Source organism: Balaenoptera acutorostrata, unplaced genomic scaffold, assembly GCF_949987535.1.
Source record: "Balaenoptera acutorostrata unplaced genomic scaffold, mBalAcu1.1 scaffold_1287, whole genome shotgun sequence".
NCBI lineage: Eukaryota > Metazoa > Chordata > Mammalia > Artiodactyla > Balaenopteridae > Balaenoptera > Balaenoptera acutorostrata.
Window position 1 is genome coordinate 28,993 of NW_026645699.1, and position 22,594 is coordinate 51,586.

At 42.0% G+C, this 22,594-nt stretch overlaps 1 long non-coding RNA gene across 1 annotated transcript; it reads left to right on the forward strand.

The window, feature by feature from the left end:
* Positions 1 to 3,304: 3,304 nt before the first annotated feature.
* On the forward strand, positions 3,305 to 21,838 carry LOC103000445 (uncharacterized). The gene is made up of 3 exons (XR_452439.2): positions 3,305 to 3,369; positions 13,249 to 13,433; positions 20,036 to 21,838. It is a non-coding gene; the product is annotated as an uncharacterized LOC103000445 (long non-coding RNA).
* Positions 21,839 to 22,594: the final 756 nt, after the last annotated feature.

Genomic DNA, 22,594 nt, shown 5'->3' on the forward strand with positions numbered 1-22,594 from the left:
TGAACAACATTCATAACCTACAGCAGCCCTGTCACTTTCAGTCTGTCTTCCTGACAGTTGTTCCTTAATTCTTCTTTTAGTATGATTAAAATTTATGTGTGACACTGACAGAAATGGCACAAATAAAAAGCAGTTTGGGTCCAATAAGCTATTTTATTTTATTTTTGCCTAACTAAATTCTAGTGTGTGGTTTCTTCAAAGTTACTCGTATTCTTAGGAATAGAGGGCTCAGGAAAATTTGGATGTGTAACTCTGCTCTGCTAAGCCCTGGTGTTACTGTAGCTGGCATGTGGCATGCCTTTGGACTGAGAAAGTTTAGAAAAGATAAAGTTAGGGGGAAAGCTCTGACAAATAAACAAGGTTGGGAAGATGTGACATATTGGGGTGGGGAGAGAGAGAACTAAATATACCCATCTGAGAATATATAGAAGGAAGTTGAAGGGACCCTGATTGGTCTATAAAGAATTTTAAGGGGATTATGCAGTTCTTTAATTTCTTCCTTTTCCAATTTTCTGATAAGCACTCAAATAGAAAAAAATTTTTATTGTCCAACTTTAATGTCATTGCCTTCTTGAAATCTTCCCTAATGTCTACTGTATTTCCATAGTCCTAGCCTCAAATCATGGCAGAAATTTGGTTATGAGGTGACACAAACCTGAGATAGAGTGGAGAGGAAAGAGTCATCTAGGATCAAAGAGGGCACAGTGACAACAGTAAAAAATAGCTAGTACATATTGGGCATTTACTTTGTGCCAAGCACTGTTCTATATGCTTTCCACGTGTTCCCTCATTTTAGCTCATAACTGCACGATAAGTAAGGTATTATGACTGTCATCTCTGTGGCACAGAGGAGGTAAAAGACTCAGAGATGTTGAGTAACTTGCCCAGGGTCAGATGGTTATTGAGGGGTCACATGCATTCTCCAACCAGCAAGCAAACCCAGGTAGACTGACCCTGGGGCTTAGTCAGTGTACTGTGCTGCCTCTGCCAGTGGGAAGGGGAACTGAGGTCACCCAATAGTTACCTTTCCTGCAGGAATCCTTGACTGTCTAGAAGCAAAGTTGGTTTTCAGAGGCCGACCAAGCATGGGTATGGATGTTTGGGGGGCTGGAGGCAGGTAATGAGAGGGTGTTTGCAATGACAGAACGACGGCTAGACAGAGACATGTGGGCGCTTTTGAAGAGGAGAATCTCTAAATATTTAATATTTTAGGAGGTTCAGGGAGAAACTGATTTTCTGATAGTAAAAATGGTGTGCCTCTTTATGTTAAAAATGAAAGACTACTCAATGTATCCTAACATTTTTATTTATTTAGAATTGTCTAGGAATTATGATTGTTCAGAATCAGATAGATTTGGGGGAGGTATATTAAAGTGTTTACATTTTTTTTTTTGGTAGGTAAGAAGTGGATTTATTTAGAGAGAAACACACTCCACAGACAGAGTGTGGGCCATCTAGAAAGTGAGAAAGGCACCAGGGTATGGGGTTGTCAGTTTTTTTAGAACTGGGTAATTTCATAGGCTAATGAGTGCTATTTTCATAGGCTAAAATAGCTGGAGGAGTATCCAGCTATTTTAGGAAGGGGCAGGGATTTCCAGGAATTGGGCCACCGCCCACTTTTTGATCCTTATGGTCGGTCTTGGAACTGTCATGGCGCCTGTGGGTGTGTCATTTAGCTTGCTGATGTGAGTGTATACTGAGGCTCAAGGTCTAGTGGAAGTTGACTTGTCTGCCATCTTAGACCCATTTGGTTCTGATGAGTTTATGTCATGTCCTCGGGCTATGTCATTCTTTCAGAGGTTGTGCCCTGCCTCCTTCCCTCCTGTTTTATTCCCCCCTCAGAGATTTTACTCCCATATTCTTATGGGAAGCAGAAGGGTGATGGTCTGTCTTCCGTAACTGCTTCAAGGCTGAGTAGGGTCATCGGCCTTGTCTGTCAGGGAGTAAAACTCTCTGGATGCCTGATCTAGGGGCCCCAGGGGCCGGGCAGCTCCTTGTTTTAAGTCAGTAGGGGCTGGAATCCTCACATAGCCATCATCTTGGTGTGGAACTGTTGTAATTGTTTCCATAGCCTTTCTATGAATCTCCTTGATGATGAAGCACTCTTTGTAACAGCATCTGAGTACAAAAATATCTATAAATGACAAAAGACTTAAAAGGCATGGTTAAACATCTGATTACAGTGTAATCGATAAAGAAACTTGGTCACAATAACCAGAATTACGAATGATTACATTTAACATACCAAATAATCCTAGTTATATATTTCTCTTTAAGATACCTCAGGGGACCTATAAAGTACCCTAAAGTTAGCTGGAAATCAAAAGAAGCTTAATTAAAATTTGATATTTGGGAAGTTTGTCAAAAAGTTTTAAAACACTTGGTCAAATAAGATCATAGGTCACTGTGAAACAATACTTATTCCTTAACCAAAGTTACAAAAGAGCTCAAAAGCAAATACAAGTCACTTAAAGGCAAAGAAACTCACACAATCTGTTGTTAAAAGCAGCATTTCAAGAATACTTTGGAGGAAGAAACCAAATCCAGTCTTGTTCTAGCCCATTCCTAACAAAATCCATTTACCCAACTAAGTTCAATCCAATCTTAGAAAACCCTGAACATGCGTAACTCTTTTCAGTATTTTTCATTCTTCACACCTTCTCTTACTAAAAACACATATCTTACTTTTCTTAAAAGTTTTTTTCACATTGAGTTACTTTTCTTGTTGACAAATTTGTAACAGATAGAATAAGGTCTTATTTGACCTCTAATAAACCTAGGTACAACAGAAGTAATATAGTTAGCATTGATGACTCTAACATGTCTATATTAATCAAACCAACAAGCTTAAGCCAACTTCAATATCAGATATCAGTTTAGTATTGAATATTTTCCAGATGACATGAACCTGAAATTTATTCTGGCCAGATTGTTTTCTATTTCTGAGTATTTACATAAGGGCTTAATTTTTAAAAACCAATTAAGTAGAGCTCTTTTACGAATTAATTTTTGGCAATACCATATACCTACAACGCACATATAGATACATATGAACACACAAACAAACACAGAGGCCTCATAGTTCCCATTCCAAAATTTCAGCCCTAAGTCAGGTACAACATAAAAGCCATCAGTTACAAGGGGTTGGATTCAAATTGGGCTTCTAGCAGATGGAACAAATCAAGGTCGCCTACCTAGATGGCTAAATCCTTTTTACTAGGGTTTACAGACGAGACACTTAAGATTTCTATTTATCCTTGACAAGTCAAGTTCTAAATTACTTTACCCTCTTCTCAAAATTTGCAGTTTAAAAAGATGGCAGAGAGAAGAGTTCCTGAGAAGACCAGATAGGACATTTGCATCTCAAAGGTACAGGCAAGTTCCTCCTAGGATGACTTTGTTTCCCCTTTGTTTAATATTTACAAGCCTCTTAAGAGAAATAGGGGAGGTTTGAGGAGCGGTAAAAGGATTGGTGGGTTTTGGATTATTTTTGGAGCCACACCTCTGGTCCTATAAAGACTACATTTGTCAAACAAGGACAGTTTTTTTTTTCTTTGTCAAAGAATTGGGTGGGTACCTCAATGATATTGAAGGACTGACATACCCATTCACCTATGTTGGAAAGTTTTACTTTTCCTCATTTAGCTTAGGGCAGAAGGCCTCTTCCAAAATTCCTATCAGGCTCTGAGTATCAGCTATGGTCAGTTTAGTCAGACCAGTGGCCTCCTATTTTGATAATCTACTTACAAACATTTTTGAGGATCTTCCCTAGGTTTAAGAAATTTGTACCTTATATTTAGACACTATGTAACCCTTTTTACTTAATAATCACCAGCTGGATATCTTTGGCTAAGCCCAGAACCTCGATATTGCACATTCCAGGGTCTACTATGGCTTCTATTTTAGCTTCAGATTTTATCTGTTCCTTTTTGCTTTTTGTTAGAACCACTTGGTGATGAGGGTGGTTCCCTTGCCCCTCAAGAAACAGAGTGGCCCCTAACATAGTTAATAAATCACTTACCACTAAAGGGATGGGACAGTCAGGCACAAACAGAAAGGAATGTAAAAACAGCTGGCCATTGTTCTTGCACAAAAGGGGTTCCAGGAAAGTGTGCCTGTGTCTCTTCCCTGACAACCCAATTACATATTCCTTATGATTGCTAAGGTTTCCAATCCTTTGGGTTAAGACCGAGAAGGTTGCACCAGTGTCTATAAGAAATTCTATCAAGTGGCCCGCCACATCAGTGACCACCCAAGGCTCAACATTAGTTATGTAGTTGGTATGTCTAGGCAGAGCCACTTTCGGCCTTGGGCCCCTTCAGTCTTCTGATTGCAAAGCCATCGATGGCCGAGGGGCCCCCGTCGCCCTCTGGCGTCTGCGGCGCTCCCTCTCCCAGTGCCTGGCTGTATGCAAAGGGCACGTCGATCTCAGTCCTCCCTCCGGTGCCCTTTTGTCCACACAGGGTATCCTGGCCTTGTATGGGTACCCATGGGCCTTGTGGTCTGCCAGGGCCAGATTGGTCCAGAAAAGCCGGCTTCCCCTTTAGTGGTCTCTGAGTGGACAAAGCCACTGCAATCATGTGGGCCTTTTTCATATTTCTCTGGGTGCGTTCAGTCTTTTTGGCCATATCCCTATTACTGAAAACCAAATAAGCCAATTGGAACAAAACAATCACTGGAGTCTGAAGACCAGCAGTTGCTTTCTGAATTTCACGCCTGATGTCTGGGGCAGACTGAGCTATGAAATGCATAGTCAAAAGGACCTGTACCTCGGGGGAGGAGGGATCCACGTTCAGGATCCATGGCCCTGTAGGGTGGGTCAGTTAAAATGTCCTCTGTGTCCTTCCTAGAGTTATCCCTCTGAGCTATACACACCTTAAATTCCTTTTGGATTCCACTGACTAGATACAAGGCCATGAAAATTTGAATATAGGGTACTCCACTCCATTTTAAATTTCCTAACTCATATTGTGGCCAAACCTGATTACATGACCTAATAAGTTTTTTCCTTTTAATTCCTGTTGTCCACATCTTTCCCAATCCCAGAGTATATAGCCCAGAGGGGTATTGGTTGGGATTGATGCAGCCTGACCCACTTCGTACAAGCCTGAGGTGACGTCTCTAACTCCCGGGCTATCCAAAATTCCACTCTTAAGTCAAAATCCACTGCGCAATTTGGTCAAAAGATTTGCACTTATGATTTTAGATGCTGTCCCTTCCAAGGTAGTCTCCCAGCCAGGTGTTAGTGCCCAAAAAGTCGCAAAAAAATGTCACAGAAGACATCCCCAACAGTGTTGACGATGAGCAGGAATTGGTCTAGCTATAAGTTGGGGATAAAGGGTCAGCATTTGTAAGGGTCAGAGGGAAGGGAGTAAAAGCAATAAAAAGTACACCTTGGTGGTCACACAGGTCTTCTGGGGTTAACAGAAGAAAGAAAGAAATAGAGCAGGAATGAATAAGAATGCAAGAATGTAGGAGAAAAACCTCAGAGTCAAGGAGAAGAGTATAGAGATTAACAGTTCTGTCCTGGACCTGCGGTTGGATGTGCATAAGTACACGGGGTTGACCCGCCAGTCAAAAATGAGCAGACAGCAGCAGAGCATCCTCCCCAGTGTGCCTGGTTTGCGGCGTCCCATGGGCCTCTGTAGGACCAAGACCTAACTCTCAAACATTTTCTTGCCTTATCGCTGTCCCTTCGTGGTCACCAGCTGAAACCGTGCACCTCAGATTGAGACTTGAACCCACGCGGCCAGGACTCAGACCCGGCCAAAACCCACGCTGGGATTCGAACCCACACTGCTGGTACTCGAACCCGGCCAAAACCCAGACTGGGACTCGAACCCACGCTGTTGGGACTCAAACCCGGCCAAAACCCACAGTCTTCCAACTGAGATCACACATCTGGTTTCAGGACTTAATGAAGCTCAGGTTCTTGATGTCTCATCGTAGAAAGAATTCAGTGAGAGGCAAAGTGATAGGTAAGAAGTAGGTTTACTTAGAGAGAAACACACTCCACAGATGGAGTGTGGGCCATCTCAGAAGGTGAGAAAGGCCAAGTGTTTACATTTTAAATAATAAAATGAATCACTCATTCCCAGTGAACGGCACTGTACTATGTACTATTTGGTTTTAGCTGGCTGGTCTCAGAGTTGGTGGTGTATCCAGTAGTTTCACTGTATACTTTTTGCACATGCAAAAAATGAAAATACTCACCTTGGATTGGTTAACGCCAGTTGAGAACACTTTTAAAATTTCTATTCCAATGTGTTAACGTTGTTTTCAGCGGGTCCAACTTACATTTTGCCAGTTATTTAAAGGATTCATTTAGAAACCTGAGTTTGCAGGTGCCATATCACTATTTTTCTAATGTTTTATCATCCCTTATAGATTGGTATCCCAAGCAGCTAGAGCTAGAACAGGTTATAGCAGGCTGTAAGAAGTCTCGATGTTAATCTCTTCTAACAAACTCATGAAAGTTTGAATCCTTTCCTTAGAGATGATCAGTAGGCTGAGCAACCTTAGCAGCTGTGGTGAGCAGTGAAGTGAAACACGGGCTGAGAGTTTGAACTTCGTGACATGTTATGTCTCTTCTAAACATTAGCGTCTGTGAGTTTACAACTTTGTGTATGGATGACCCAGGACCAGGAAAAAGTGTCTCAGGGAAATTTCTAAGACTAGTTCAGTGTATGAAATCCAGTGATCATGTGATGAACAGCTGAGATAGAGATGAGCTAGGTAGCTCCACGTTCATGGAAGTTGAAGTCTATTTGGTAAATATCTGGGTGATGTTTATCACAGGCAAAAGCAGGGAGAAGAATGACTTCCCACGTAGTTGGTCTAGGAAGACTGTGCCCCGTAATTCTTCTCAGGACTTATCTTCATCCAGCTGTCATCTTCAGGCAGCCGCATCAACATCATCACCATCATCACCACCACCATCATTAGAGTTGGCAATTTTTGAGACTTCTAATGTGCCAGCTTCTGCTTACACTTATACTTGAGATTTCTTTCCTTGATTATTCAGTATCTGGGGAGTTATCTTTATTTTGAGACCATATATGTATTTTTAAATGTTTATTTATATTTCTCAACATATATGTGTTGAAAGTGAGGAGAAGAATCAGTTAATTACAGCTCAGTTTGCCACGTTGATGGCAATCTCCCACAGAAATTTGTTTATCCATTCAACAATTATTTAGTAATTGCCTACTATGTGGCGGGTACCACTCTACGTGTTAGGGATAAAAGGGACAAAGATCCTGGCCTTCATGAAGCTTAGATTCCTATAGAAATCTACTCAGCACTTACTATGTGCCAGGAGACTATTCCAGGCTTTACATCTATTAACTCATTGAATCATCACGGTCATCCTGTGAGAGAAGTGTCATTATTGTATCCATTTTACAGATGAGGAAACTGAGACATACAAAGGTTAAGTCACTTGCCCAAGGTCATGCTGATAGTGAGTATAAGAGCTAGGCAGTGCAGGTGCCATGTCCATGGCTTAACCACTATACCGTACAGCCTTTCTATATGTGAATCTATGCCTAGAATGTGGGGGGCTCTTGATATTTATTTGGTGAATGATGAAATGAAATGATTGAATGACCACAGTGTACTATATCAACTGTAGTTTGTTTGTCCTCTAGCAGATTCTGAGTTCTTTGAGGATAAGAACAATGTCTTCTTTGACTTTGTCTGTAGTGCCAAAGACAGGGCCTGCATGGAGTACCTGCTCAGTAAAATATTGAGCACTGGAATGAATGAACTGCCAGATGGTTCCTGGAATGACAATGATTCTCAACTTTAACATGCATAAGAGTCACCTGGGAGTCTGGCAAAGTGGAGGCTGCAGGATTGCACCCTCGGGTCTTGGAATCTTCATTTTTAATGGGCCCCAGCGGTGGTCTGAGTACCTCCCTCTGACCACACTCTGTAGGGGCTGTCAGTGAATAACTGAGAGCCATGGGGCACCACAGTTGGTTGGTAGGTCACTGAAGTCTTGACAGTTTGGAAGCTTTGAAGCCTCATTTTAGAGAAAACCCTTGAAAACCAGCAAGAAGTGATTTACTCCCCAGGGAACCCAGGGAAATTGCCTTTGATACATAGTGACTCAGACCTGTGGAGTCTCAAGTCTCAGATTTGATGTTCCACAGATAGTCATAAAGAGATACATTCTGCCCATGTAACATTGCTGAGCAAGGCACCTACAGGCTTATCTGAACACATCCCAATTCTTGTCATAAGTGATGGTTTGAACAGCAACGTTGATTTTTGGAATCTTAGTGTAGGCAACATCAGAGAACAGAAGTTTAAATCGTGGAAGGCTATTATATAATAAAATGAACCGTGGGTAAAGAATCCTTTCTCTTAACTGGTCCCCAGTGTTTTTATCTGCTAAATGAGAAGGTTGAATTAAATGATCTCTGAAGGTCTTTCCATAATATTTGTAATAATATCTGTCATTTATTGCATGCCTACTGTGTGCCATGTGCTATTCTGGGACTTTACCTTTATTGTTTCTAGTAGCTAATTCTCAGACTAATGTAACAATGTAGTCATTATGCCCCCAGAGAGATGTGTTATTTTTTAATCTAGTATTTATTGATAGCTTCCTGTGTGCCAGGCATCAGGCTAGACACTGAGTACTTTGCCAGGCACTGAAGCATAAGGTGCCCAGTGTCACAAAGCTAGGAAGTAATAGGGTGGGAATCAACCTCAGGTATGTTAAACTGAAGTCTAAGCTCTTTCTTGTTGCTCTCACACATTTCTTCTAAGACTCCATGTCTATAAAGTATGTGTGAGATCACTGACATTTTTTTCCTAATTCCTGTGCTAGTGATTCCTGTAGGTACACATTAGAATCATCCAAGACTCTACTTCAAACTGATTAGATAACTATCTCTAGGGGAGGAGAAAGGGAGGGGGAGGGAAAAATCAATGTCTTGTTTTAACAGTTCCGCACGTGATTCACATGTGTTTCCAGAATTGAACACCAAATACTGTAAATTCTAATTTTTAAAAAACACATTTATTTCTAATTGATGTAAAGTACACAACATAAAATTTACCATCTTAACCATTTTTAAGTGTACAGTTTAGTAGTGTTAAGTACATTCACATTGTTATGCAGCTAATCTCCAGAACTCTTTTAATCTTCCCAAACAGAAGCTCTGAACCCACTAAATGATAATTGCTCATTCCCCCGCCTAGCCCCTAGCAACCACCATTCTATTTTCTGTCTCTGTTAATTTGCCCATTCAAGGTACTTGATATAAGTGGATTACACTATTTGTCTTTTTGTGACTGATTTATTTCACTTAGCCTAATGTCCTCAAGGTTCATCCGTGTTGTATCATGTGTCAGAATATCCTTCCTTTTTAAGACTGAATAATACTCCATTGTATGTATATTCCACATTTTGTTTAGCTATTCATCCATCAATGGACACTTCCCAACTTTTGGCTATTGTGTATAAATGCTACTATGAACACGGGTGTATAAATATCTGTTCAAAACCCTGATTTCAGTTCTTTTGAAAATATACCCAGAAGTGGAATTGCTGGATCATATGGTAATTCTATTTTTAATTTTTTGAGGAACTGCCACGTTGTTTTCCACAGCGACTGCACCATTTTACATTCCCAACAGTGCCCAAGGGCTCCAATTTCTCCACATCCTCATCAACACTTGTAATTTTCTATTTTTTGATGGTAACCATCCTAAAGGGTATGAGGTTGTAGATTCTAGTTTTTAGATCCAATTATATTTATGTGGGGGAGCCTATCACATAGTTTTAGTTATCTGTCTCTAAATCTTTAAATGATTTCACTTTCATTTTGCATTATTTTTCTTCCCACATTTGGAGAATCTCTCCAGATTCAGTACTGACCACTTGTCTCAGAACTACAGGAAGGGGTTGATGTTGAGGAGGTACTGGACGGGATCTCTGCTTTCAAGTTGCTTATGATCTCTGGCTGGGAGCTTGCCTGTAGCCTTACTGGATTTTTGTCCTGGTTCAAGTCATACCTGCTCCTAACTGGTGGCTAATTTGCTCAAGTCCTTGAAAGATGGAGATAGCTAAATGCACACTGTAGCCAAGTGAAGTGTGAGAAGCTATTCCATGTAGAATAAGTAGAGTGAATTGTGGAGCTCAGAATGGGTGTAGTATTTTGGAAGGAAGACTGGCCTGATGAGAACTAAAATTCATGTTGGTAAAAGGTGGGAAATAATGTCACATCAGTCACAGCCAGATTTGGCAGGATCTTGAAAGTCAGGTGGGGCATTCGGAATTGTTGGGGCAGGTTGTAGGGCTGTCAGTCAGGGCAGTGTGCGACAGGCCATTAGCAGTGTCTGCATTGGTGGGATGGAGAGGAGGATGCTGCACCAGGTGAGTGGTCACGTAGACAAGAGCATCCTCAAGAATGCTAGACTAGAAAGGCAGATCTAAAAGTTATCTTCAAAGGAGAAACTGTAAGCTTTGAAGATAGGTTGAATATGGGAACTCTGAGAGGGAGAAGAAGCTTCTTTTAAAACTATGAACATTCTGGGGATGAAGTGTTATCTTTTCAAAGGAGATTGTAGTTGTGGGGAAAGAGCCCCAATATTGGTATTAGGCTTATATTTGACTGCAAGAGACAGAAACCCCAAAATATCAATGACTTAAATAAGATGGGAGTTTATATTTCTGTCACTAAAACAGAGTCTAGAAATGGGAAGACCACGATTCAAGTAACTGGCCAGGGTTCCCGTGGTCACATCAGCCTCCTTGTTGACAAAACCAGACTCATCTTTCTGCCTACCTTTGCTCCTTCTCCTCCTTTCACTTTCATTGACCGTTAAAATCCAGGCTTTATCCCATTTGATTCCCCACAATCAGCCCTGAGTAAATGCCATTGTACATCTGCCACGTGTCTTTGATCTGCCCTTTCATTCATCCCCTCCCGCTTCAGTCCTGGCTTCAGCTCTCTCCTTTGGACCTTTACCACAACCTCCTCAAATTGTCTTCCAGTCTCTTCTCTAATCCATCCTTCTCATGGCTGCCAAGTTAGCCTTTCCAGAGCGCACATCACTCCTGACTCACAGCCCTTTGATGATCTTTCCTGTAGCTTCTAGAATAGTTAGAACTCTTCAGCTTGACATTCAAGGCTCCAGGTCAGTTAGCTAAAATCTTGCCTCCTAAAACAATGGCTTAATTTCATTTTAACATCCTCGTTTTAATCTCATCTAATTTTCAAAACACTTTAAGGGAGATGACTTTTAGGTAAATTTCTCTTTAGGAGAATTAATGATAAGGAGAAACCACTTTTGTTGAAGTGTTTTCACATTCAAGGCCAAATAACAAGCTGACTGCGCGCTACTTTTTTCAAATGTAGTCCAATGTTGTCTTACTAGATCAAGTCTATGTTCCTAGTTTACCAGAGATCTGTGAGTTCTTTGGATTCTCTTTTGGTCCCTGCAAGTCAGAATTAGGAAGTTAGATCTAAGAAGGGTTGGCCTGACACCCAGAAACAGGCCTGGCTGAGGGGCTGGAGGAGCCTGAGAGCTCATGCTTTCGTGAAGTGTGCCCTGCCCCAGATGATGCTGGGAAAGACATATGATCTTCCCCCTCTGTTCGGAGGAGGGAGCAAAGGATGGGCAGTGGGAAGGGTATTTGTGTTTTGGGACAGCATCTCTCTGGGTCTGACTTGGAATGGATGTCTCAGCTGTAATGCTCACTCTTATGTGACCGTGGCATTTTGTCTTACATCTCTGGCCTCAGTTGCCTTATCCATAAAATGGAGACTAATCACAGGAATCCCCCACCTTCCTTCTATTGTTGTTATCAAGTTCAAAGATGCTGGATTTGAAACACTTTCTAACTTTATCTAGGTTGTGGGAGTTTTAATACTTCCTCTGTTCGTTCTCTATTGCTTCTGTAACAAGCTACCACAAAGTAGATGGTTTAAAACAACGGCAATTTATTCTCTCTCAGTTTGGGAGGCTAGCAATACAAAAATCAAGGTGTCAGCAGGCCCTTACTCTCTCCAAAGGCTCTTGAGAACTATTCTCCCTTGCTTCTTCCTAGCTTCTGGTAGGTGCCAGAAATCTTTGGCATTCCTTGGCTTGTAGATGCATCGCTCCAATCTCTGCCTCTGTAGTCATATGCTGTTCTTCCTGTGTGTCTGTGTCTCTGTTTTCTCTTCTTTTACAGTATGATCTCATCTTAGCTAATTACATCTCTAAGGACCCTATTTCCAAATAAGGTCACATTCCGAGGTTCCAAGTGGACATGAATTTAAGGGGGGCATTATTCAACATAGTATACCCCGTTACTGTCTGTTTTTAGAACAAAAATAGCACAGGCTAAGAGCTTAGCACAGCACTGCTATAGAAGGTGCAATGAATGGGTGCCATTACTTCGGTTGGTGTTATTGCACTGTTTACCCTTCCTCCTTCGTGATCCCCCTCTCCCTGTCCCTACCTCAGCTCCACAGACTTGGGCTTTGATCTGCTAGACTCCTCTCCCCAGGCATGAAATGATCAGGTAACAGTGAATCTAGAATTCTCTTCTATAGAGGAAAAATGTGTTTATTTTTGCAAGGAGAGAGTAAGAGGGGATGCTGGTAAGGTGCCTCATTAAAATAATCAGTGAATTGAAAATGGAAGGGGTATTAAGGATCAAGCTGGCCTAGGCAAAAATATTTTGGGGCCTCTAACAACTATACATCCCAACTAAACTCATGTTTAACAAACAGTTGAGCTGGCACCTTTGTGTATCTGTAGTCTGTGTAGTGAGGGTAAGAATGGTTTCAAAAGGGGCAGAAGGAGCCATCCAGGGGTATGGAAATTGACTCAAGGAGACATGGGAAGGAGGCAGCCCAAGGTGGATGGGTGGAAAGGACACAGATGCCCAGGGTCTAGTCCTGGCTCTGCCTCTGACTCCATGTCAGATTTTGGGCAGGTCACTTCTTCCTCTGTCTGGGTTGCAGTTTCCTCATCTGTAAAATAAGGGCTTAGGCCATGAGAGCTCTGGGAACACACACCTGTGAGGGGCTTGGAGAGGAGGAAGTGATAAAGAGAGCCACAAGAGACCTCGGCTGTGGGGGTTAAGAGAAGTCACCTTCCTCTCATGCCACTTGTAAAAATTGGGCATTCACGGTAAGATGCTGCATGATATAGAAATTTCTCTCATTTATTTTTCTCATGTGATCTTCAGAACAACTCTGTGAGGTAGGTGTGTTAGGTGTTTGTATTCCTGTTTTACAGATGGGGAAACAAGTGTGAAGCAGGGTGTCCTGACTACAAATGCAGTGTTGTTTCCAAGATGCCGCAATGGTGGCTGCCTCTTGGCTCAGCGCCAGCTCACTCCGTGAGTGGAGATGAGTTCCTGGGCTCCACGTCACCCAACACGATGCCGCACATCATGCATGCTCTGTGAATAGCTCTTGGTGGTAAGTGATTCAGACCTTGGGGTGGAAGGAGAAACTAATGAACAGGGCGCGGTTCAGCCAACACCTACTGCTGTGTGCCAGGCACTGCCCTTGGCTCTGTGGACTCAGGAGTGAACAAAACAGATATGGTCACTGTCCTCAAGAAGTTCAGAGTCTCTCAGGAAGACAGACACTCAACCAATAATTACCAAAATTTAATGGAACAAGTAGAAGTGTTGAGATATGCTGTAGAGGAGAGATTCCTGGTGCTTTGGGTGGGAACACTGAAGAGGTCCCCTGAATCTGGGGGCAGCCAGGGAAGGCCTCCCTTAGGAGATGAGGCTGTGACTGAGACTTGTCAGAGGAAAGGAGGTGGGGCTGTTGCTGGCACTGAGGGTGGACCCAGAAATTACAGGAAAGCTGGAAAGAAGACCAAAGCAAACTGTTTTACTCCCTTTGTTGTAACTCCAACTTCCCTAAAGGACACCTTGAAAAAAAGAGAAAATGGTTTCAGGAGCTGTTATTTTTTGCTACCTCACACTCAAAACTGGGCTCAGTGAAGTTTAAGGTGAGACTCTTAATGCTCTGTGCATTAATTAATTAGTTAACTCACAGTACATTAAATATAAAATGCATTTAACGTAAAATCAAAGGCTCTAGTCCCTTGAATGGACTCCAGGCCTTTGTTTCTACTTGTGAGGCATGTCCACTTGCATTGGTCCTCAGAGATTTAAGGACTGGCCTTTTCCTCACCTTAGAAGCCAGAGGGTGTATCCAAGGGGTAAGAGCATGAGTGGACTTGAGTGTTGGGTGGATAAGCAATAGCTTCGCTGCCATTCTTTCCCCTCTCTGTCAACACCCCTTCCTAGGCTTCTCATGCTGTGAAGTCCACTCCTGATCACTCCTTTTCCTTCTTGGTCAAGGCCAGCTCAGGAAATCATGGTGTAGACAGACACTAGAAACGTAATCTGAAAAATCTTACGTTGCCTTGGTTCTTTTCCTTATTAACTGCGTGGCCACAGTTTCCTCACCTGTAACATGGAGATGATAATGCCTACTTCATAAGATTAGTCCTTTATATTTTCCAGGTTTTGCATTCTATAGATGTAGCAACAGGACTAAGAAAATTAGGTGATCTGTGCAAAGTTATGCAGCTAGTAGCAACAATCAGGAATACAGCCCAGGTCTCCTATCTCTAAATCTAGTGCTCTTTCCATTAGCAAAACTTCAGCCATGGCTCATTAATGTGTCATGAATGTGTAGTCTTCACTATGCTAACATGTCGATCCCCTGGAGTGACCAGGTAAGGTCTAGGCTGGAGGAAAAAAAAATTCAGAAGCCCTGCACATAGGGCACTATAGTAAAAAAACAAAAAACCTTCCGACTTGCTTGTTTTGCTATTATGTGACATCATTGGTCATAGCTTTAATTTTTTTATTTTGTGCCAGTTCATTGGTTGGAAGCAGAATTCTCAATGAGAACATTGCCCTAGGAGTGTCACGCTCTGCATGTTAAATGACACGGACTAGGTCTGTGGTATGCTCAGAACTCCACTTCCCTTTGTGCCGGGCAGCTGAAGGTTACGTGCCCCTGATCTCAACTCTTGCCTCCTGAAGTTGCCGTGCAGTCACCACGCTGGCCATCCTAGTGTCAGATTCAGATTATAACATGGTCTCAAGGAATCACTGCCATCTCTCTTATCTCCATGACCTCAATTCCAAATTCATCAGGAATAGCCGCTTGGCTTCCACTGTCCTTGCATGGACTCTGTTACATTTCATGGAAATTTATGGATGAGTGAGTCGGTATGTTCTTATTTTTTCTCTTCACTGTTAATTCCCTTAAAAAAAATGAAAGGATAGGAGAAGTTTAAGCATTTTGAAAGAGACAGCTAATCAATACACATTATTCTCCAAACATTCTAGGAAATTCAAGGAAATTATAAAGTACCTCCTAAAGGCTCTTCAGTTATCTGTATGCCTGCCCTTCAGATAGAAAGTTTCCTCTTGGCACATAAAGAAGTCAAATTAGGCCCAGAAGAGACTATCCTTGTTGGAGCGTGAATGTCAAAGAAACAATCTTCAGTAAAGTAGCTTTCTCTCTCAGCATGCTCTGGAGAGAAGAATATCGTTGGTTATAGGTAATGCCTGTGCAAAACACAGTGAGAGAGTTTTGGAGATCATAAGAACTGATATTTGTATGAGATCAAAATGTCTTGATGAGGATTTTCACTTATTCTGTCGTTGGTGAAGACAGTTCACATCAGAGTGCGCTAGGATTTGGGAGCTACAGAAGGGACAGGACCCAGCCTCTCACAAGACAGGCGAGAAGTGCCTTTATCAAGGTTTAGTGGTGCCTGCATGAAAACATCTCCTTCCTTAGATATGTGGCCAAACATTGACCCATCTCCTCTGCCAACTTCAGAGGACCTGGTAAGCCTCTGGAGTCAGGACGTTGTCTCTAGCCCAGAGGACAGCCCCCTTGAGGGATATTTACAAACCTTTTCCTGGTGACCAGCTTTCATAGCTGAGAGATTTCAAGAGAATTAGAGGAAAGAAGCAGTCCCTAGGAACCAAACACCAGAATTTCACAATCATTAATCAAGCTAAAGTTCACCTTTTCTCTGGGTGAATTCCATGATACCTGCTCAGGCTGGACCAATAGGCTGGACTCTTCTTTTTGGAGACCCTCCTAGGGCCTGAGAGGAGGCTACACTTCTCACAGCTTCCTGGGTGTCAGAGGTAGCAGCCACCAGAGGTCCCTGGAGTGGTCATCGTTGTCCAGGCTCAGTGTCTCTGCTTATCAGCTCTAGAAATTCTATGGTGTCTTTTCATACTGCAGGAACTAACTCAGAGGTCCAACTCACCTACATCTGGGGGCTACTGCAGGAACGTTCAATTCAGTTTAAATGCATTAGGGAGGTAGCATTGTCTATAGTATTGTACTATAGGAGAGGAAAAACTTCTCCTTTATCCTCTTAGGTTTTGTGGCTGGACCTGAGAATTAAACTGTCATAAGACAGGTTAACAGGAGAAAAGCATACAAATTTTATTTGATATTTTTACATGTACATGGGAGCCTCCATAAGAAAAATGAAGACCCTAAGAAGCTCTTAGAACCAAGAGCTTATATACCCTTTTAAACAAGGAATGATAAATTTGTGGAAAAGTGACAAGACAAAGGAAAAGGCATTTAAGCTTCTAGGGGCAGTGAGTTGTGGAAAAGTGACTAGGAAATATATTGGGGAAACTAATGGAATATAAGGATTATTTTAGTAGGTTTGTTTGTACAGATCCATTTTGGTGTCAACTCACCTGGTGATAAGAATGTTCTCTTCCTGGTGCAGGGAGGTCACCTTGCTTACAGGAAATTTTATAACCTGTTTTTAGGTCAAAAGGGGGAGGTCAGAGAACCCCTCCTGCATGTGCCTTCAGCTCAGAATAATCAGTATGCCAAAGTGGCATATTTTGGGGTGGCATGTTCTCAGCCCCTTCAGTTCAAATATTAGTTTTTCTATATTTTAGCTGTAAGTTTGGGCAAGTTACTTAACTCCTGTGAGCTAGGACTTTCGCACTCTTCAGTCACTCCTTATTCCTCAGCTCCAGGCAGAATACCTTTTGGTTGATACATGGTTCTCTCTAAACTGTTGATTATACCATCGACCAAGCTGGATTAAGTATGCCCGCAATTGAAAGGCAGCTCTGGTCTCCTGATGGTTTCAAGGATGTGTCACACAGCCTCTGAAAGCATCTACAGTGTACTGATTTAATCTAAATGCTGGTGATATGGCAACAAATGAAAGAGACCAAATACCTGCCCCTGTGGGGCTTATATTCCAGTAGGGAGACAAACACTAAACAGTAATATAATACAATATGGTGTGGCATAATATAATATGGTATAATATAACATAATATAATATAAGTCAGTGCTAAGAAGAACAGTAAGCAGCAGAAGAGGTCAGGAGATTATTTCTCCAAGGAAATGATGTTTGTTGCAGAATCTTGGGTAAAGTGAAAAAAATGAAACGTGAGCATCTGGGATAAAAATGATCCATGCAAGGGGAATGACAAGCACAAATTTTTCCCGAAACAAGAGGGTATTGGTGGACTAGAGCACCAAAGTGGCTGGATGAAGTGAGCAGACAGAAGGAAATGAAGTTGAGAGGTAGTGGGAAGCCAGATCAGCTCAGCTGGGGTCTTGTAGACCTTGGTTAAGACTTTGGCCCTTATTCTTAATGAGCTAGGAAAGGGTCTCTGTGATTGGCCTCACTTATATCTTTAAAGGGTCACTCTGGTTGCTGCAGGAATAATAGACTGTAAAGGGGTAAGGGTGGAAAAGACCAGTGAAGACTGGCAGTATTCCAGACAAGGGTACTTGTGGGGTGGAGTAGGGTGGCCCTGGTGGAGGAGGCAAGAAGAGCTTGTATGAGTGATGTATTTCAAGACAGAAATGACAGGACTGGGGGATGGATTGGACATTGATGGGGAAAAGTGAATGGAGTTGCTGTCTGCTAAGGTGCGAGGAACTAGTGAAGGAACATGCTGGAGAGGTTAGAAATCAAGAGTCAAGCTCAAGATGGCCGTCAGACATCTGAATGTAGTCTCTGTGTGGCCTTTTGTGTAATGGTGCTTAGAAAACTAATCGAAGGGCTTGCTTTCTCAAATCAGAGATGCAGCAAACATTCTCAGGCCTGTGATCACAGAACTGAAGCCTTGGGAAACACCCACAGAAGGCACTCTGAATGTACATTATTAGGACAGATGCAGCACGAGTGTGACCAAGGCTGGGGCAGCTGGAAGTTAGAGTGCATTGGTGATGAATAATATTTGAGCACAGAGAGATGTTCAACACTGTATTTGGATTTGAATTTTTTTTGTAAATAAAAAAGGAAAACTTGGATTCACATACTGTTTTATAATTTAAAAAGTGCTTTCAAATCCTTCATCATCCTATGAGATAGGATTGATTATCTTCATTTTGGAGATGAGGAAATGGAAGTTCAGAGAAGTTCAAAGATTTGCCCAAAGTCACACAACTAACAGGTAAGAGAATCCTCCAATTTAGGTTTTTCTGACCCCAAATCATTTCCATTTTATTGTGTTGTTTCCATTTCATCATGGTTATTTTGGAGTAGTCATATTGATTCCGCCAGTATAAAAAAACCAAATCAATCGTACCTAATAAGGGTATAAAATGTCCTCTTTGCCCCCTACTGACTGCAAATGACCTGCGTACTCAGGTCCCCACCCCCCGTGTTCATCTTCAATCCAGGCTTCTCTGGCAGCTTCGCTTCCCTGGCAACCAAGTGACTAATGAGCTTCACCCCAACTCCTGTCTCTCTTAACAAATTCCTTTTTATCAATGGCTCATTTGTGTTGAAAGAGGTTGTCATGCCAAGCAATATTTTGGGGAATATTTTACAACTCCTGTTGCTTAAATTCTGAGAGAAACCGCTTCAAAAAGGGCCAAACACTTTCCCCCACTGGATCATTTCAAAATGCAATTAGAAGAGAACAGTTTTTCAATGAGCATTTCAGTAATTCCTGCAAAGTATCGCTTAGTCATGATTGAAACCATAGGTGTGTCCACACGGTGCTAAACATCTGGATAAAAAATGAAAATGGAATGCATTGGGATGTTAATACTGGGTCAAAAGCCAGTTTTGATGTCCTCAGGCACTGAGGTTGCCCTCAATGGTTGCCCTTGGGTCATCCAAACCCCCTTTGGGTCTCATCTCAATCATGCCAGTGTGTGAGAGAGTGGGCAGAGCACTGGACTTGAAGAAAGAAGGTTGGGGTACCAGTCTTGACTTTGGTACTTCCTGGAATGTGACCTCACCCAGCCTCAGCTTCCTCATCTATGAAATGGACATGCTTATGCCTGCACAGCTTCCTAAGATGTTTGTAAAAAGTAAATAAAGCAAATTTTGAACTAAGTAGAGGTCATATTGTATTTATCTTTGCATCTCCAGAGCTGGACACAGGCATGTAGTAGAGACTGGATACATTTTTGTTGATTAATTTATGAATGAGTACAGTATAGGCAATTCTAGTGCTCTAGCACCTATTATTATTATATAGCTCTGTTTACATTCGCCAATTCCCTCTGGTACTTAAGCAAACTTACCCTCCCTAGAATATGAGGACACATAGCCCAGAAAAAATATTTACTAAAAGCATAAAATGTACTGTGCTAGATGTAAATAATGTTTTCCAGTTAGTCCAAGTGGTGAATAACCCCAGCTTTTGTTCTGTTTGGAGCACCTGTTTGTAATCCGTGTCATAAATTTTTTCATGATTATTGCTTAGTAGTCAATGAGTTTCTTTGTTGGCACAGAATTTAAGATATTTCCCTAATAAGGACACCCAATGTTAAAGCAAAGAATTTCTATAGCTATGCAGTTCAGAGAGTTACCTAGGAGATGAAAAGCTAATCTGTCTGGAATTTCTGCCCTTGAGACCAAAGATACTATAAATTTGCTCGGGAGGAAAATAATCATGGTAAGCATCTTAATTTCTTCCATCTCGTTTCCAAGCAGATGTCGCCGTGTTTTAGCCTGGAATTCATCATCTCTCTGATACATCAACATTGACATATTACATCTTCATCTCTTATTATAGAAAATGGAAATTAAACCAGAATGTGAACATGCTGAATGAATCGGACTCCCCAGAGATTTGGAGGGGAAGAAAACCTCCCACTCGCCTTTGACTTTTGGATTTCTTGTTTCCCTCATGTTTGGATTGCACTTTAAGAAGTCCATCTGGAAGTTCACTTTTTATATTTTGCAAATGCAAGTAGAGCTTATTATCAAAAGACAAACCCCTAAAGGAAGAAAAACAGTGGGCAGGGATTGGGGGGGGGGTCAGAGAATCACCTAAAAAATCCAGTGACGGTATTTAAAGTTAAATTCCAGAAATTAAACTCCATTTATTGCTGGGCCTGACTTTGCCAGTCTGCTAGTTTGGATGAATGCATGGATATGTTTAGCTGCTTGCTTCTATCTATTAAGCTAGAAGATGAGTTTGGGTAGGTGTCAACACCTGCAAATGTCATCAACCCTGCAATACCTCTGTAGCACTGAGTTATCAAAGCAGCACTGCCACAGTCTGCCTGAGACTTCAGTCATCCCACAGTGGGCACCAGTACACTTCTTTCCTTTTTCTGGCCTCAGGAAAACATTCTTAGGATTTCAGGATCCTATTATATGTTGAGCGAATTGCGTTCTTCTTGAATTCCTTACAAAGTCACTCTGGTCCCTGGAGATTAGAAGTTTAAACTTTGAAGGCCATACCTCATCGAGTTCTCTTCACTTTGGCTTCCCAGCCATTTCTGTTGCAGCCAGACTTAATCCTCTTCAGACGTATCAAGCCAACCATCAGTCAAGGTGGTCTTTATTTCCTCACACATGCTGCAGAGATTAAGGCTGCCTGATTTTCTCATATATTCCCTGGCACCCCAACTACAGATTCAGCTGCTGTCTGAGGTTGATGTAAATAATGTTTACAACTTGGCCCCAACTTGTTGGCCATTTACGGGAAGAATCCATCTTATTCTAGAGTCACAAAGGCTAATGCCATCTTGGTCATAACAAGATAGCTGGATAGAGCATTAGCATCCTAGAATCTCTTTGTAAATTTCCAGACCAGGGAAGATAAAGAGTAGTTTGCTTCAGTAGGTCTGGGTAAAACTGTCAGCATTAGGCAGAGAGGCCCACGAAAATAGCATTGGATTTAGAGTTGCGACCCAAGTTAGAGGTAGCTGTACTACCTTCTAGCTGTGTGGTCTTGGACAAGTAACATAATCTCCCTGGACCCATGTTCTCATCTGGAAGATAGGAACCCTATCATGGACCCTGCACATACCCCTGGATGATTGGAATAAAGGATATGAGACTGTCTTGAAACAACGAAGTGCTATTTAAGTGAGAGCTACCACCATTGTCACCTATAGCACATTGCAAGTTGTCTGATGACCATTTATTGCAAGTTTTATGACAGTCCTAAAATACATCAAGAAGTTTCTTATCTTTTCTCCAAACCTCAGTTTTCTTGTTGTAAAATGAGGTGAAAATGATACTGCATAACTCACAGATTCAGTGAGATAATAATTGTGTGTGAGGGCTTCCCTGGTGGCGCAGTGGTTGAGAGTCTGCCTGCTACTGCAGGGGACACGGGTTCGAGCCCTGGTCTGGGAAGATCCCACATGCCACGGAGCAACTGGGCCCGTGAGCCACACCTGCTGAGCCTGCGCGTCTGGAGCCTGTGCTCCGCAACAAGAGAGGCCGCGACAGTGAGAGGCCCGTGCACCGCGATGAAGAGTGGTCCCCGCTTGCCGCAACTAGAGAAAGCCCTCGCACAGAAACGAAGACCCAACACAGCCAAAAATAAATATATAAAAATAAATAAATAAATAAAAGATTTAAAAAAAATAATTGTGTGTGGGCCTGGAGTGCACAGGATGGTGGTCTTCTTTCTCTCTTGGTACAACCCTGAAACCTGGTAGAGCAGCTGTGCACTATGTATTTTTGAATCCACGTCTCCCACAAACACCTTCTTGGAAGCTTTCTGGTGATAGGGTCAATGACCTTGGTGCTCCACTGCTGAAGGCATCTGAGGACTTAGCAAACACTGAAGCAGGGAGAACTCCTGCCTCTCTTCCTGCCCCAACATGTGTATTGTACCCTGGTCCCCCAGTCCTGTCCTAGCTGGGAGGTTCTGTGCCTTCCATTTCAAGAGGAACATTCAAGAGAGAGCCTAGTCAGAGAAGAGAGACCAAAGTAGGAAATGGACTAGAAACAAATGGGCAAGTACTGAAGAACACTGGGATATTGAATCTGGAGAACAGAAGACATAGGAGTCCATGACACAGATGTCTTAACCTATCTGAAGGAATTGGTGTTTTTCAAACTTTTCAGTGGCAACCCATAGCAAGAAAGACATTTTATATCAAACCTAGCGCACATTTACATAAATCTATAAACAACTGAAACAAAACCTTGAAAAAAAAACCTGTCTCTCTCACATGCTGTAACTCTAATATTTTCTATTCTACTCTTCTATTATTCTATCCTATCCTATCCTATCCTATTCAGTTGCATTAAATATAAGGCTGGATGTAATTCTAAAATTTATTTTATGACCTATTAATTTAAAATATTGATGTAGAAGACATGTATT